Here is a 15518-nt window from a genome sequence, read left to right on the forward strand (position 1 = left end):
GCTATTGCAACAAGTATCCCAAGCTTTGGGATGAACATTTGTGTTATGTGCAACATGCTTACAACTGTGCCAAGCACTCTTCTACTCAGAGATCTCTTTTTGAGACTTGTTTTGGTTTTATACCAAAGTCTCCCTTAGATTTTGTCTTTGGTAAAGACATAGCAGTTGATGGACAAAGTGATGTGGACAAAGCAACCAAGTTCATTGAACAAATCCAAGAAATTCACTAGGCAGTGCAGGAACAACTGGAAAGAGGCCAGGCTAAGTACAAGGCAAGGCATGACAAGCATCGAATTGAGCATAGTTTCCAAGTTGGTGATCAAGTGTAGTTCAACATCAACAAAGACAAAATGCAAGGTGAAGGTAAGAAGCTGAAACCAATAAGGTATGGGCCTTTCAAGATACTTGAGAAAATTGGTGAAAACACTTTTCCCCTTGATTTCCCAGCTTATATGCATATCTATTTAGTCGTTAATGTAAAGAAATTGAGACTGTATGAACCTTCATTGATTGAAGATCCAAAAGAGCAAAGTCAGTTGCCTTATATTGATGATCTATTGCCTGAATATCTCAATGAGTTGCAGGAAGACACAATCCTGGACATAAAGGTGAGAGTTACGCACAGAGGGGATGTTGAGTACCTGAGGATTGGACTCAAAGGTTCAAACCCAAGCAGTGCATGATGGATAGAAATTGGGCAAGCGATGAAGTTGTATCCTCACTTGATCGATGCTTAAAAACCAACTTTTGGTGGTCCAAAAGCTTTTCAGTGGGAAGGTGTGATCCAAAATGGATCCTAAAAACCTGTAAGTCTTTCAATGCTTAAACACTATCACAAAGGATAAACCTTCAAGAATGGTGGAAAACATTATCGGACGGGAAAAACATGAAGAAATGGTGAAAACAGAGTCTATCGGAGGCTTAAGCAACATCGCACAGGAGCTGTCGGATTTGGCCGATCAACGGTCCATATCTAATCGGCATATCGCGATCGGAGGCAGCAAGTGGAGTCTATCGGAGGTAACCTGATGGAAATCGCGATAGCGATCAACACGATTTAACGAGGACCGTTGATCAAGTGCGCAGATCAACGACCCAGATTACATCGTAATATCACGTCGATAAAACACAAGGGAAGACTTACCGGGGGGCCCAAAGACCATGCGATATGCTATTGAGATATAATGCATCACAATATTGCATTACAGTGATACAAAGGAGCAGGGCCGATACAAACATGTGACTTGCGATAACCGGACCCGGCGGGTTTTATAGATGCGAACTTATATATTTTGAGTTCTGGTAAAAAGGGTTTTCTATGTATTTTTTTCATTTTCGTTAAATAAACGAAATACAAAGGAAATGTGCCCGGAGCGATAAAACGAACATGAAAAGTTTGTACATGTAGCTTTATATATTTTGAGTTTCATGATGAGTAGGATTTTAAAAGGTCCTCAGGCGGTAAGTGTTATTGGACGAGCTCCGTCTAATCCCATACACAGGCTGACACATGCCTTGGCGTTAGAGAGAGAAAACTGCCTTTTCAGGCATGTAATCTGCATACGCATAAGCCGCCCTAAATGAATATCAACCGTTGGATCAAATATCACACAGATCAATGGTGGGCTCGTGATAGCGACCAAAGGAAAATCTGAAAGGATTATAGGGCAAATTCGATGCTTTTTAAAGTTTGATAGAAAGAGTTTTGTGAGTTTTTCAGTGTTTTTAGTGTATTTCTCTATGTAAACAAATAAACGTGTTCCCGGGGATTTCAATGGCACCAATGGTCCTTTTGGTTTAAAAACAGGTGGCCACCATACCTGAAGGCGTTTCACAATGATTGTTTAATGCTTAGAGGGGATTTGAACGGACAGAGGTTAGAAGCCAGAGAGCCCAAAAGGGGAGACGAACAAACAAGTGCCGATAGGTTTAAAATCTAGTCAGTGGTAGAGACAGGGTAGGCAATGCTGAGACAGAGAGTAAGAGGGAGAGTCTGTGTACTCAGAAAGACTTGAGGGATTCAAGCAAAACCCTGTTGTTTGTTCTTGTTGTGTTGAGACTTAATTTGAGCTCACATTTGTAAAAACTCTACTCTTGAAGACATAATAGAGAGGTCACCATTGAAAGTCGGACCAGGAGACGTAGCCCAAGAGTTTTGGGTGAACTCCTTGATTATTTGCTCTGTTATATGTGTGTGTCTGTTATGTTTCTCTAACTGCTCATTGTCTATATTATTCGCAATTTTTTCGATCCGTTGCACTAAGTAATATAGGCATTCCTGCATGTGTCTGTAATACCTTAATATTCTAACTTAATAACCGGAGAACCCACAATAAAAACCATTTTTCGTCAATGTTTCAAATCCCAATAGGGATCCATCATCATGACTTCTTGAATGATGATAGAAGAAGAGCTTGAATAAGGGTTTTAAATAATTTTTAATAGTTTGAGGTGAGAAGATTTAAATGGGTGTCAGCGTGTTTTAAACATTGTTATTTATTAACTTATTTTTTAAATAATTTTAAAGTATTAATATTAATCTAAGATCTCATTTTCGATCAATAAATTTGTAAATTCAAAAAATCACACAAATTTAAACATAATTGTAAAATTGACTTAACTAAAAAGAAAATGGCTATAAATAATTTTGAAAGTCAACATATAAAAACAAAATGGCTATAAATAATTTTGAAAGTGAACATATAAAAACATGTAAGAGCTAAAAATAAAAACCTTAAACAATTTTATAATCTAAATTTTTATTTTTATAATTTTTTATTTAAAAAATTAACAATAATACTAATAATCTATTTTTCATAATTTATTCTTTAATTTCATAAATAATCTAAATACATGTTAGGAATCATCATACCTACTACTCATACGAAAAATGATTGGTAGATTATATCGCATATATTTGGATGAGGCCTGAAACTTCACGAACTATCAAAATTTCGAACTGTTAAAGATTTGCTCTAGACCGAAATCCTCATTTCGAATCCTTCTAACAAATATAGTGTTATACGAACATGGTCGGCCTTGCTGAAATAGATTTCCGGGTTACACGGGATGGGAAATATCCAGGGTTAATGGAATGACGAGCGTGACATTTAACATTTTAAATGCCATTATCCCTGGCAGTCTACCACCTCACAGCTATGTGTCCTGGTTATTCACATCTGTGTAGCAGCTAGTAGGGTAGTTATGAAGTTAAGTAATGATTGGTTTAATAATGAATAATGGACTCACTACTTTTCTTTCATTCTGTTAATTGAATTATTGACTAAGGAGTACTAAAATATTTATTCTCATTAAAAGCTGTTATTTTATCTGCCTTGTCACATAACTTTTTTATTTCACGATCACTGACGGTAACGTATGAACACTGTTAAAATGTCATAATATGTTGCTCCTCCTCAACTGAATTTGATAGATTTGGAATATTTCAAACCTCTCAACCTGATTTGACTATGGTTTTGGAATTATTCGAATAACCAACCAAGACAATAATCAAACGTTGTTGTTAAACCTTTTGGTTAAGCCCCAATGAGTCGTATTGACTCAAATTTAGACATCGTTAAAATTTCCGGTTAAGCCCATACAATCTCCAAATTTTATAATTAAATTGAAAATAACATTTATCAACATGGAATGGTGTTTTCTCTCATGATGCGGGGTACAAACGATTCAGAATTCATAATCGCAACATAAACGTCCAATCTAATCTCCTTTTCAACTGAATCTGATCTTCTTTTAAATCTTCTTCAAATACTTGAATGGTCTAAAAGATTTTATTTCCTCTAATTAATTAATTATTATTTAAAAATCTTATTTGATTTCCACAGGCTTTTTCATATTTGATTTAATTTCGAGAAGAATATATATATATATATGTTTTATTTTTATTCGATGTAGGAAAATGAATTAATAAACTTATTTGATTTATAGGCCTTTTCATATTTGATTTATTTTCCAAAAGAAAATAGGTTTTTTTATTATTTATTATTATTTATTATTAATTTTTATTTGATTTATTTGTTTATTTATTTTCTAATTACTAGAAATTTTATTTTCTTATTATTAGAAATCTTATTTGATTTATAGAGTTTTGTTCTTATTTAATTTATTTTTAACCAGAAAATAGATTTTTTTGGCTATGCTTTATTCTTTTAGTTATATAAACAAATTAGTAAATTAACTATTATTAGATTTATGAGATTTTTTTAGAAATTTTTAATTAAGTTTTATTTTTCTTTAAGTATGAAAACGGATTAATAGAAAGGTAGGATTTAAAGCTTATCTCTTTCAACACTATTAATATTTTTTGTTTTTTTAAAGTTTGGTGGGACTACATCTTCATCATGTCCAATACATAGTTTGTATCGGGTTGGAATTGAAATAATGACTTCACATCAAGGAGTGTTTTAACAACATAGCACCTCATCATCATCAATCCTAGACCTGAAATTGAAATAATGACTTCACATCAAGGAGTGCAAGGAGTGCCTTAACAACATAGCACATGATCATCGTCGATCCAAGACCTGGCAGACACTAGTAATAAGTTATTTCAATTAACTATGATTTAGTTTTTGTGCAAACATTATTATTTAACATCTAAAATCAGAAAATATTAATAAAAAAATTTAGATTATATTTTGAAATATATTAAATGAAATATTGTTATAAAAATTTTACATCTTTGTAATTAAATACTTAATACAACTAGATTTGCAAACAATAAATATAATTCAATGATAAATTTCATATAAATTAAAAACCTTAAACATTAATAAAATAATTGAACATATTACACGGAGCGCGGGGATGTACTGCGGCAATGTGAGAAGGTAATGGCACTTGTTTTTGCCCAAAGTGCGAGAATTCACCGATGTATTTTTAGTGGCAGAAGTGGTGGGCTGTCAGAAGCCTCGATAGCTCACACAAATCTTACCATAACTACCCTTAATGATGCCAACCGCGCTGGTAACGGGCGGAATTCGACAGCCGGTGATAAACGGGACCATAAGGTTAACACACCTACCTATAATAAGTTCGGGGAAGAGGTCTGGATTACTGCTTGTTTCCAAATTAGGAGAGAAGGGAGTAGGACGCGGGTAAGCTATCTGGCTGAGACAGAGAACGCAGAGTACCAGGGGTGGCCCAGCAAAGGGAGACAGGGAAAGATGGAGACGAGGCAGCGAACTAAGGAGGCCGAAGAACACCTAAGGATGGCGGCAGAGGCGCAGAAGCAGAAAGGGAAAGGAATTGCCCAGGAAAGCCCGTCGACAGATATATGGGAAATTGAAGATGAGTCGGAGGAGGGATTTCCTCCTGACAGTGAAGGAGGGTGGTCGGTTCCCTTGAAGAACGTGGATGCTGAGGGCCAGCACCAGCAGAATGTTGGGTGCTCTGAGCCAAGCGGGAAGAAGGGACGACGCCCGGGGCTGCGAGACAGTGCTTCCACCCCTGCCGAGGAAAAGGAGGGAAGCGGGAAAAGAGGTTGGGGACCGAGGAAGAGGGTGCAGAGGGAAAGCGAGGGGAAGGGAAGGGTGCCGAACCCGGAGAAAAAGACGCGACTGACGGTGAATTACAGACTGAAACGGGCGGAGAGAGCGTTCAAGAAGGAGTCTAGCCCTGCTGTCCGGCGAGTAATAGAAATTTTGGAGGAGGAGGCCCTCCAGAATCAGTCTGCGGATGAGATGGAAGAATGGGAATCCTTATTACATGATCCCGGCCATACTAGGGGGCGAATGATGCTCTTTAAACAGTCATTACATCTATACTGGGTAATGAAAGGTCTCCTGGCGAAGGCGCTTGAGCAGGTGGCTCAAGAGATGGTGAAACTGGCCAAGGGCGACCCAGACCTGCGCAGGGAGCTAAGTTTCATTCGAATTGCTATGGAACGTCAGGAGGAGAAGATGGAGACCCTGCATCAAATGATGAGGAGCATGCAAGGTGCTGTTGGTGGAGGAACGCGACAGCAAAAGGACCTGGATACCGACGGAGCTCAGATATGCTGAAAAATCTTCAATGCATTTTTAACTGTAGTTTTTTGGGTTATGTAGAGGCTGATATATGCATATTTCAGATGAATAGTTTTAGAAAATCTTAGGATTGTCTTGTAATTTTGGCAAAAATTTTGAGACTTTGGGCTTTTTATTTTTGGGCCGCCACCAGAAATTATAGGTGGATTAACACCCGGTTTCCCCATGAGGGCGGGTTCTATGCACTATCCTGATGATCTGTAATCTTGTTATTTCTATCTAGTAATAGAATGAGTTCCACCGCAGCTTACAAAAAAAAATAAAAAAATTGAACATATTACAAATAATATAATTCTACATATATAATATTATCATTTTACATGTTTATATAATTTAGATGGATAATAAAATGTGGCTTATGCAATGCTAGATCAATGCCAAAAAAAAATTAGAAATGTGGTTTGTAATATATATTTATTTTAGAAGAAAATAGATACATTTGCATAACCTTGAAAACAATTTGAATAAACAATTTGAATAAAGTGAAAGAAGAGACAATGAGATAGTCACTAGGGAGTATGAGCTACAATGATGAAATGAGAGTGGCTAATGAGAGTGTGAAACGGTCACTCTCAAGCATTCAATAAATCATTATGTATTTTAAATTGAGAGTAAAATGTGTTTTATGCAGTGACATATAAATGCAAAACAAATTAGAAGGTTTGCAATATATGTTGTTTTAGAAGAAAATAGATATCTTTGCATAATGTAGAAAATAATTTTAATGTTGTAAGTAGAGTCTTTAGATAGCTACTCCTAAGCATTCAACACATATTCACTACAAAATTTAAAGAATTATTGTTGAAAAATGTATCTATAAAATTATGAATAATACGATGTTAGAGTTAATTGGAGAAATGTATTGTTCTAATTCATTCTTCTATATTACCTTAGTTAATGTTGTTAGTTTGTATCATTTATTTGTATCTATATCGTCATTATCTTCTATATTGATACCATTTCCATAAAATGAGTCTCTATTATGTGTTATATGTGTGCGCTCCAATTAAGAAAACCTCTGAATTAAATAGTTATTTTGTCTCTCTATGTTATCTTTGTTTTTCTTATTTTGGTCTCAAAAACATGAGGTGGTGTGACATGTGAGAAACAATAATGAAGAATTTTTCATTGGCAGTTGTGAAAGCTGGACTTTCTATGTTGTATCTATAGGTCCATAGAATCTACTACATGAAGTATAAAACGAACCACATGAGGCATGTGATGTATGCAGCTACATCGAATGTTTTTAGAAAGGTCATCTTGTGCTTCCTACGACTCTTGCAAACACACGAGTACTTGGTGATAGTACTATTGTAGCCATTAAGCAACTATACTCAACGAATATCTTTACTCATTTCCCCACCTTCTCATCCAAGAGATTTGTGAGGGAGTCGAGAGTAAATCTCGACACCAAATCTGGCCCCAAATTCTATAGCTCATAGTGAACGATCAACTCTTGAATCTCTATTTCCAGTTCTATCTAATGGGGAAAATAATCGACGAGGGAATTAATTTCATCTACATTAAAAAAATGATTTATTGGTAATGGGGATCACGAGATTCTCATCCCACGAAAGGTTTTCATCACCCTCTAGATCGACCCTGATATAGAAATTGTAATGGGGATCGACCCATGGACCAATGGACGAGCTATCATTATTATTTCCAAGACCATTTATTATTATTTTGTTAGCTTTTTTTGGGTGGTTCTGGTCCTCAATTGACTAAGTATTCTTGGAGCTAACCTCCATGTATTAGGCCTTACCATAGAGGGATGTAGTTCTCATGATTTGAAATTCTAGATTTGTTTTAGTAGCATTTTGGTTTTAATATTTGATTTTTCCTCTACAAACTTAGGAATCTATGGAGTTTTGATAGATTTGGGAGTGTTAATTCCGTAATCAGTGATTTCGGTATCCTCATAGGCGTCACATGTTGAGTTGTTGATTGCATCAATTTGGAATCGATTGTTTGAATGCCAATTCATTTGTCTGAATGTTTCCTTCATTGATTGATTATGTTGAATCTATTCATGAGAAACTTTTGATATATTATATCTAATCAATATCTTTCCTTATGAGAGTTTTTGTATTTTGTGATCTTCTGAGCTCTTCAATATCTCCCCAAGTAGAGAAACCCAAACCAAAATTTGGGAGGAATAATTCACTAAGGAGGTTGAAGCAACAATGTGGAGCTAATTTAATCGAGCCAAAAGCGAATGAGGTGGCACAACATTCATTACTTTTGAAGATTCCTAAAATAAGAGTAGGTGTTAATCTATTGCATGCAATATAGAACCAACCACATGAGGCATGTGATGTATGCAACTACATGGATTGTTTTAGGAAAGCTCATCTAATGCTTCCTAAAGCTCCCATAGGTACATGGAGTACTTGGTGATAGTATTATTGTAGCCATTACACAACTATTCTCCATGTATACCATTACGCATTTCCCCACCTTCTCGTCTAGATCTAGAAGATTTGTGAAGGATTTCAAAGTAAATCTTGACATCAAATCTGACCCTAAATTCCGTAGATCACGGTGAATGATCAACTCTTGATTCTCTATTTCCAGTTCTATCGAATGGGGAAAATAATCAAGGAGGGCATTAATTTCCTCTACATTAATCAACAAGGATTTGTTGTTAATGGTGATCATAGAATTCTCATCCCACGAAGGATTTGCATCCCCCTCCATATTGAACCTCGTGGAGAACGTGTAATATGGATGGACCCATGGACCAATGGACGAGCTATCATTCTTAGCTCCAGGATCATTTATTGGTATTTTTCTAGGTCTTTTGGCTGATTAATTATGATCCTCACTTGACTCAGTATTCTTGGAGCTAATGCTCATGTAGTAGGCCTTACCATAGAGGGTTGCAGTTCTCATGATTTGAAATTCTAGATATGTTTTAGTAGCATTTTGGTTTTCATCTTCGATTTTGCCTCTACAAACTTAGGACTCTGTGGTGTTTTGATAAATTTAGGAGTGCAATTCCATAATCAAAGGTGCCACTAAATTCTAATTTTGGTATCCTCCTATGGGTTGCAAGTTGAATTGTTGATTTGATCAAATTGGAATCAATTGTTTTAATGTCAATTCATTTGTTTGAATTTTTCCTTAATTGAATTTTTCCTTGATGGAGTGATTACGTTGAATCTGTTTGTGAGCAAATTTTGATATATTATATCTAATAAATCTCTTTCCTTAAGAGAGTTTGGATTTTTTGTGATCTTCTAAGCTCTTCAATATCTCCCCAACTAGAGAAACCCAAACCAAAATTTGCAAAAAATGAACTATTTAAGGGATAATTCGCTACGGAAGTTGAAGCCACAATGGTGAGCTAAGTTTATCTACACTTGCAAATATAATTTAGTTATTTTTTATGATTTTTTATTATTTCACTAGTGTAAGTTGCAGAGTAAGGCCATTTTTTTTAAATGTTTATTTATATTTATCATACAGTTAATTTATATAGATGCACTATCTTGAAACTAAATTTCCTACAATTACTTCACCTTATAAATCAAAATACTCAAACATCTAAATGTACAGAATAAATTATATTATAAAAAAACATATAAAGTAGACAATAAACATTAAAAAAAACAAACAAAATCATTTAAAATTAGTTCAAGTTTTAAATTCACATTTAGAATTAAAAAATATATAATTTTATAAAAATAATTAAATAATACAAAATTCACTAATCCATTCAACCTATATAAGAAGTAAATCTTTACCCAATTTAAAATAAAAAATTAATATAACTAAAATGAAAACAAATTCTAAAAAAGATTATAATATAATGATGTGTTCGAATTTTTTATATTAATTAAATAAAAAATTGAAAATATATATATATATATATATATATATATATATTTTTTTTTTAAATACCCATTTTAAAAGTTTTCTTCTGCTTTTTGAAAAATAAAATTTTAAACTAAGAACACCTATCTATCTCATTTTTATCCAATGATAATGATAAATACCGTCAATTTATAAGATTCTAACCCCTGGTCATTTTTTACTAAGCTCCCTCAGTCAATTCCTTAATATTTTAAATATAAGATTCTAACCCCTGGTCATTTTTTACTAAGCTCCCTCAGTCAATTCCTTAATATTTTAAATATAATAGTTGATTGTTCGAAACCTTAAAAGGTTACTTTGCCCTCTTGCATTTTATGATTCACCATTGTTACGGAGATGATTCACCATTGTTACGGAGACGCTATAAGTGTTGAATATAATCCACAAAAAATATAAGTACTTGCTATAAGTGTTGAATATAATCCACAAAAAATATAAGTACTTGCTGTCGAAAATAATCACGCTGCGTGATGTTGTATCGAACAGAGGATAAAAGTACAGAAAGATAATTGAAAACCATGTATCATTTATTTTTATGTTTTAATTTGAGTGTGGTTTATGGAGAGAGGCAGATATTGGTGGCCGCTAACTGCTATGTTTTTGTGGCAATAGTATTTCAGGCATTTCTCTTCTCTTTGTCTCAATGACGGGGTTTAATTCTTAGGGTATCGAGGATAATTAAATCAGTGACGTTAGGTTCACTAAAAGAACATAGAGTAGAATTGAACCAAAAACTCTCAATTACGAGATGCTTTAAAAACTGGAACTCAAGAAAATAAGATAAAAAATGATAAAATCAGAATGGATGACAATTAAGATGAAAATGATTGCAAATTTAAAAATAAATATTCATTACAAATAAATAATTGCAAACTTAGAAATTTATAAGACAATCAAAATAAGGATGACTTCAGATATAAAAAAGATACTCTCGATAGAAGCTTAAATAACAAACAAAAACTTACATATAAATATTCATGTTTTAAGTTTAAAATAAAAAACGAAATAACGAAATAGATACTTATTTTTAAATTTATATTTATTGTAAATTTAAAAATATCATCTTTCACATCATTATCAAATTTCAAAATATTTCCAAAATCTACCATTGACATAAAGATACCCATACCCATAACTATGGTAATTTTTAGAACATTACTACCCACTTACTACTCCACTGATGATTGACTGAACCAAAACAGCTGAAGTCTCCGTTTTATCGCCAGATGTGCTGGGACCCAGAATTATGGGTGCATCGGCTTATTTACATAAATTGGGGGAAGAGCAGCTTTCAACGCTGGTGCTATATATCGCTAATAAACAGAGGTTTGAAATATGAAAGTATACTTACACAACTTAGTCTCTTAGGTTAAACTCATATAATCACTAAGATTTTTTATTTTGATGCAGGGTATGGAGGAGTGAACTAGCAATTGTCCTAAAAGTACAAAGAGAGGTCGATAGGATTATTAAATTGGAATTGTTGAATTTCTCTAGAAGAGATTTTGGTTCAAGCCTAACAGATGATTGTTTTTTATTATTGTAAAATTATATTGATAATTCATTGGTTTTATTTTAAAAAGCTTGAAGGAATTTAAAGAGCAGGTATAGAATTGCTTTGTGGGATTTGATCCATATACTCAATGAAATGTTAATTGGTTGAAACCCTGCACAAATGTTTGATATAAGAAAATAAGCCTAAGAGGTTGAAAGGCTTAATTGGTTTGTGGAAAACCTTGTTTTCTTGGACTCGATGAATTACTTAAATATAGATGAGAAGGAATTTTTTAGTTTTGTGAATTACTAAAATATAGATGAGAGGGATTTCTAAGTTTAATGACATAAATCTAGTCCCATTTTGTAATAAGGATTGAGCACTTTACTCATAAATTAAAATGAGTTGCAATATACCATAATACAACTGACGATGATTATTTAATGATTTGCAATACACCATATTACAATTGGTAATGATCATTTGGACATTTATGGGATCATTTACTTGGTGTAATATCATGGTAAGTATCATCACTTACTAGAATTGGTGAACACTAGTTGTATAGATATCCTACATGTGTAAGATTGTTAATTATCATGGTTGTTTTGTTCTTTGTATAAATGTCCTACATGTGTAAGATTGTTAATTATCATGGTTGTTTTGTTCATGTTAATGTGGTTTTTTATTTAAAAACATATGCCTCTTACAATTTGACATAATATAATTTTTTGTTTGAAAATATATAATGAAATTTGCATTATATATGAAAGGTTATCAATCTCAAATCAAATTATTTTTAAACAAACCTAAAAAAACACTAACTCCCTCAAATTTACAACATCAACTTAAGAAGAAGCGCCACTAAAATGAAGAAGGAATTTTCATTTTTAATTTATGGAAACTCATGATTCGCTATGTTAATAAATCCAAAACATTCTTAATGTAAATACACATTTAGATGAAAAGGATAAAAAAATAACATTGTAACATATTATAAGCTCACAGATATATCAAAGTTAGAGATATGTATAGAGTACATTACAACATCACGTTGAAACCAAAAATACTCTTCTCATGATTATGCTCACGAATCACAATAAATGTGTCTCTAGTCAATATCTGCTCGCCATCGTGCTGAGTGTCACCAGCTCATGCCGATATGATGTCCTTCAGATGGGGCCTGAGCTCATGGTTCAAGAACTCACTGTATTCTAGCGTATCCCCAACGATCTTACGAAACTCCACCAGAAGCACCGAGTTCGTGACTTCAAAAATCTCGGCATCAATACTAAAATGTCCCTTCTGCCCCTGCTCGAACCTCTGCAATTGCGCCTTAAACTCCTTCGCCTTGTTAAAGCTGAATCCGAAAATCTTGGTAGCCTGCTCCAGCTTCGACGTTATGGTCGGAGCCGACTGAGTCGAAGTGAACCTCGATTCTTCCTCCTCCTTAATGGCATTGTCGTTGAACAGCCCGGAGAGACTGAACCAAACATTATATATTTTGATTACATAGATTCTATAAACCAAAATATTAATAATATCTAAATACAAACCTCTCATACCTGATGCAGTGAAAAGGAGTTTACAACATTATTTTACAAAAAAAACTACTACATTTCAAAAAAAGGTGCAAAGAGAGGCTGATAAGATTGTTAAATTGAAATTATTGAATTGGAAAATTTGTACTTTGTTTTGAAATAATAATTGTTATATTGTTATATTTGTGTTAAGTTGGTAATACAAAATAAAACTAATAATTAAAATATTAAGATGATGAAAGTTGATTGACATATAATTTATCACTTATTTTATCAATGAAAAATTTAAAGTCATTATGAATAAATATTGATTTTGTAGAATGGGCAATTTCTACTAAGAGGAAACCGTAGGTAAATATTACTTTTGCGTCATTTTGGGTTATTATTATTATTATTTTTTTTTTTTGTAAATGTCTGATATGGTGGCATTCAAAATGTGTGTTGTATTCTTATTCTCATTTATATTTTCTATTATTGGTGATTATCTCATTTAGGAAATTATCTATAATTCTTGTAAATCAAGACAATGTATAATTACTCTACATCAAGTTGAACTCGGCCTAGAGGATGACAAATTAGAAGAATCCTATTATTGTTGTATATTGGTTGCTTCAATAGTAGTTTTTGGATGATATTGTTTGCTTAAAGAGATATTTGCTTAATGTACCACAATTAGTTGCCATAGGTTCTATCATAGTGCATAGCATTCTACATATGCATTTGTGGAGTAACTAAAAAGGTAGAAGAAAATATGAGATGAATTGATTCAAAAGAAACATGTAGACTAAAAAGGTAGAAGAAAAATTGAGATGAATAGATTCAAAAGAAACATGTAGAAAAAAATGAGATGAACTGATTTAAAGGAAAGACCTATCAACGTAACTAAAAATATTGATTTTATTATTATCGGCCTAAAAATATTATATTATTATTATTAAATTATGAATTTATATTATTGACTTTATTCATAAAATGCAAATAAATTAGTTGAAATCAAATCTACAACAAAAAGTAAGGTTGGCCTGATGAAAAAGTCAATAATAACATCCAAAAATCAATATTGTCTATCACATACATAAAAATTGATTTTTATTTTTTCATAATATAATGTACAAATTTTGCTTTAACCAATATACAAAATCTTTGCAAGTTCCAGTCATCTGCCATTGTGGAGTTCCATAATGAGATTCCTCGGGTAATCATCCGGATTGTGGAGTTCCATAATGATATTCTTGGCATTAAAATGTGAGGTTAGTCATAAAATGTGATTTCATATGGTGCATAGAAATGTGAGGTTATATGGTGCACAAATGCCTAATTTATTATTATTATTATTATTAAGAAAGAAATAGTAATTAATTTTATCAAAAATTTATTGTAAATTTTAAAAATAAAAAATAAATGACCACACACTAAAATAATTGGCTTCCTCTCACATGTCAACCTCGTATTACCTTTCAACATGTGTTCAAGTTGACTAATTTTTCCAAGTTTCACAATTGTAATTGAACAAAGAAAACTTCATAGTCCCTTCCTTGGAAAACAACAATCTATGAGCCAAGATAAAAAGCTCAACAATCTCACAATATCTTTCTTTTATTCATAGACAAATTTCAACCTCATTTTGTATTAAACATTCTCTATATATTTTAATAAGAATGTTAAACATCACATATATAGTTTCTTTTACACAGTCATCATAAATTTCATGTGTTAGATCTGTTGCATGTCAGTATATTATCAAAATTTACTTAGATGACACAATTACCTTAAAGCAGTATCTAATTCTAATAGACACTATATCATTTTCCATTCCTTGGTTGACCACAAGAATTGAAGTTTATTTCCTTCTTCCATAATTCTGACAGTACTATTTGGATGCATTATGATAAAGCAAAGCTAAAAACATTTCACTGAAAATAAATTTGCAGGAGTTCCCACAAACTGTGAATTTCAGACCAAGTTTGGCATAATTTTGGTGATAGTATTTTATGGGTGGGTAAATTCGTTTATTTGGTAATAGTATTTTATGGGGTGGCTAAATTAGTTTTTCTATTCAACATTGGAGTTGGAGTTCGCAAGATCATGCAAGGACCATTCAAGTTTAAGTTCGCAAGATCATGACCAAGTTTGGCATAATTTTGGTGATAGTATTTTATGGGTGGGTAAATTCGTTTATTTGGTAATAGTATTTTATGGGGTGGCTAAATTAGTTTTTCTATTCAACATTGGAGTTGGAGTTCGCAAGATCATGCAAGGACCATTCAAGTTTAGACAAGTTTTGAATAATTTTGGCGATGATAATATTCTATAAGTGAGTAAATAATTTGTAAATGATTTTTCCATTCAACATTAAAGTTGGCAGATCTGGCAAGATCATTCATGTTTGGACAAGCTTTGAACAATCCTAGCGATAATAGTATCTTATAAGTGAACAAATGATAATGATTCTTCCATCCAACATCGAGACTGACTGCTCTCAGCCTAATTAAAAAAAACAAATATCCTTTACCAGAGGCCGGCTGACGGGACTACTTTGCAAGAGTCTGATCGATC

This window comes from Pinus tabuliformis, chromosome 2_1 (assembly GCF_031772625.1).
Source record: "Pinus tabuliformis cultivar Carrire ecotype Pingquan chromosome 2_1, CPIR1, whole genome shotgun sequence".
NCBI classification, from domain to species: Eukaryota; Viridiplantae; Streptophyta; class Pinopsida; order Pinales; family Pinaceae; genus Pinus; species Pinus tabuliformis.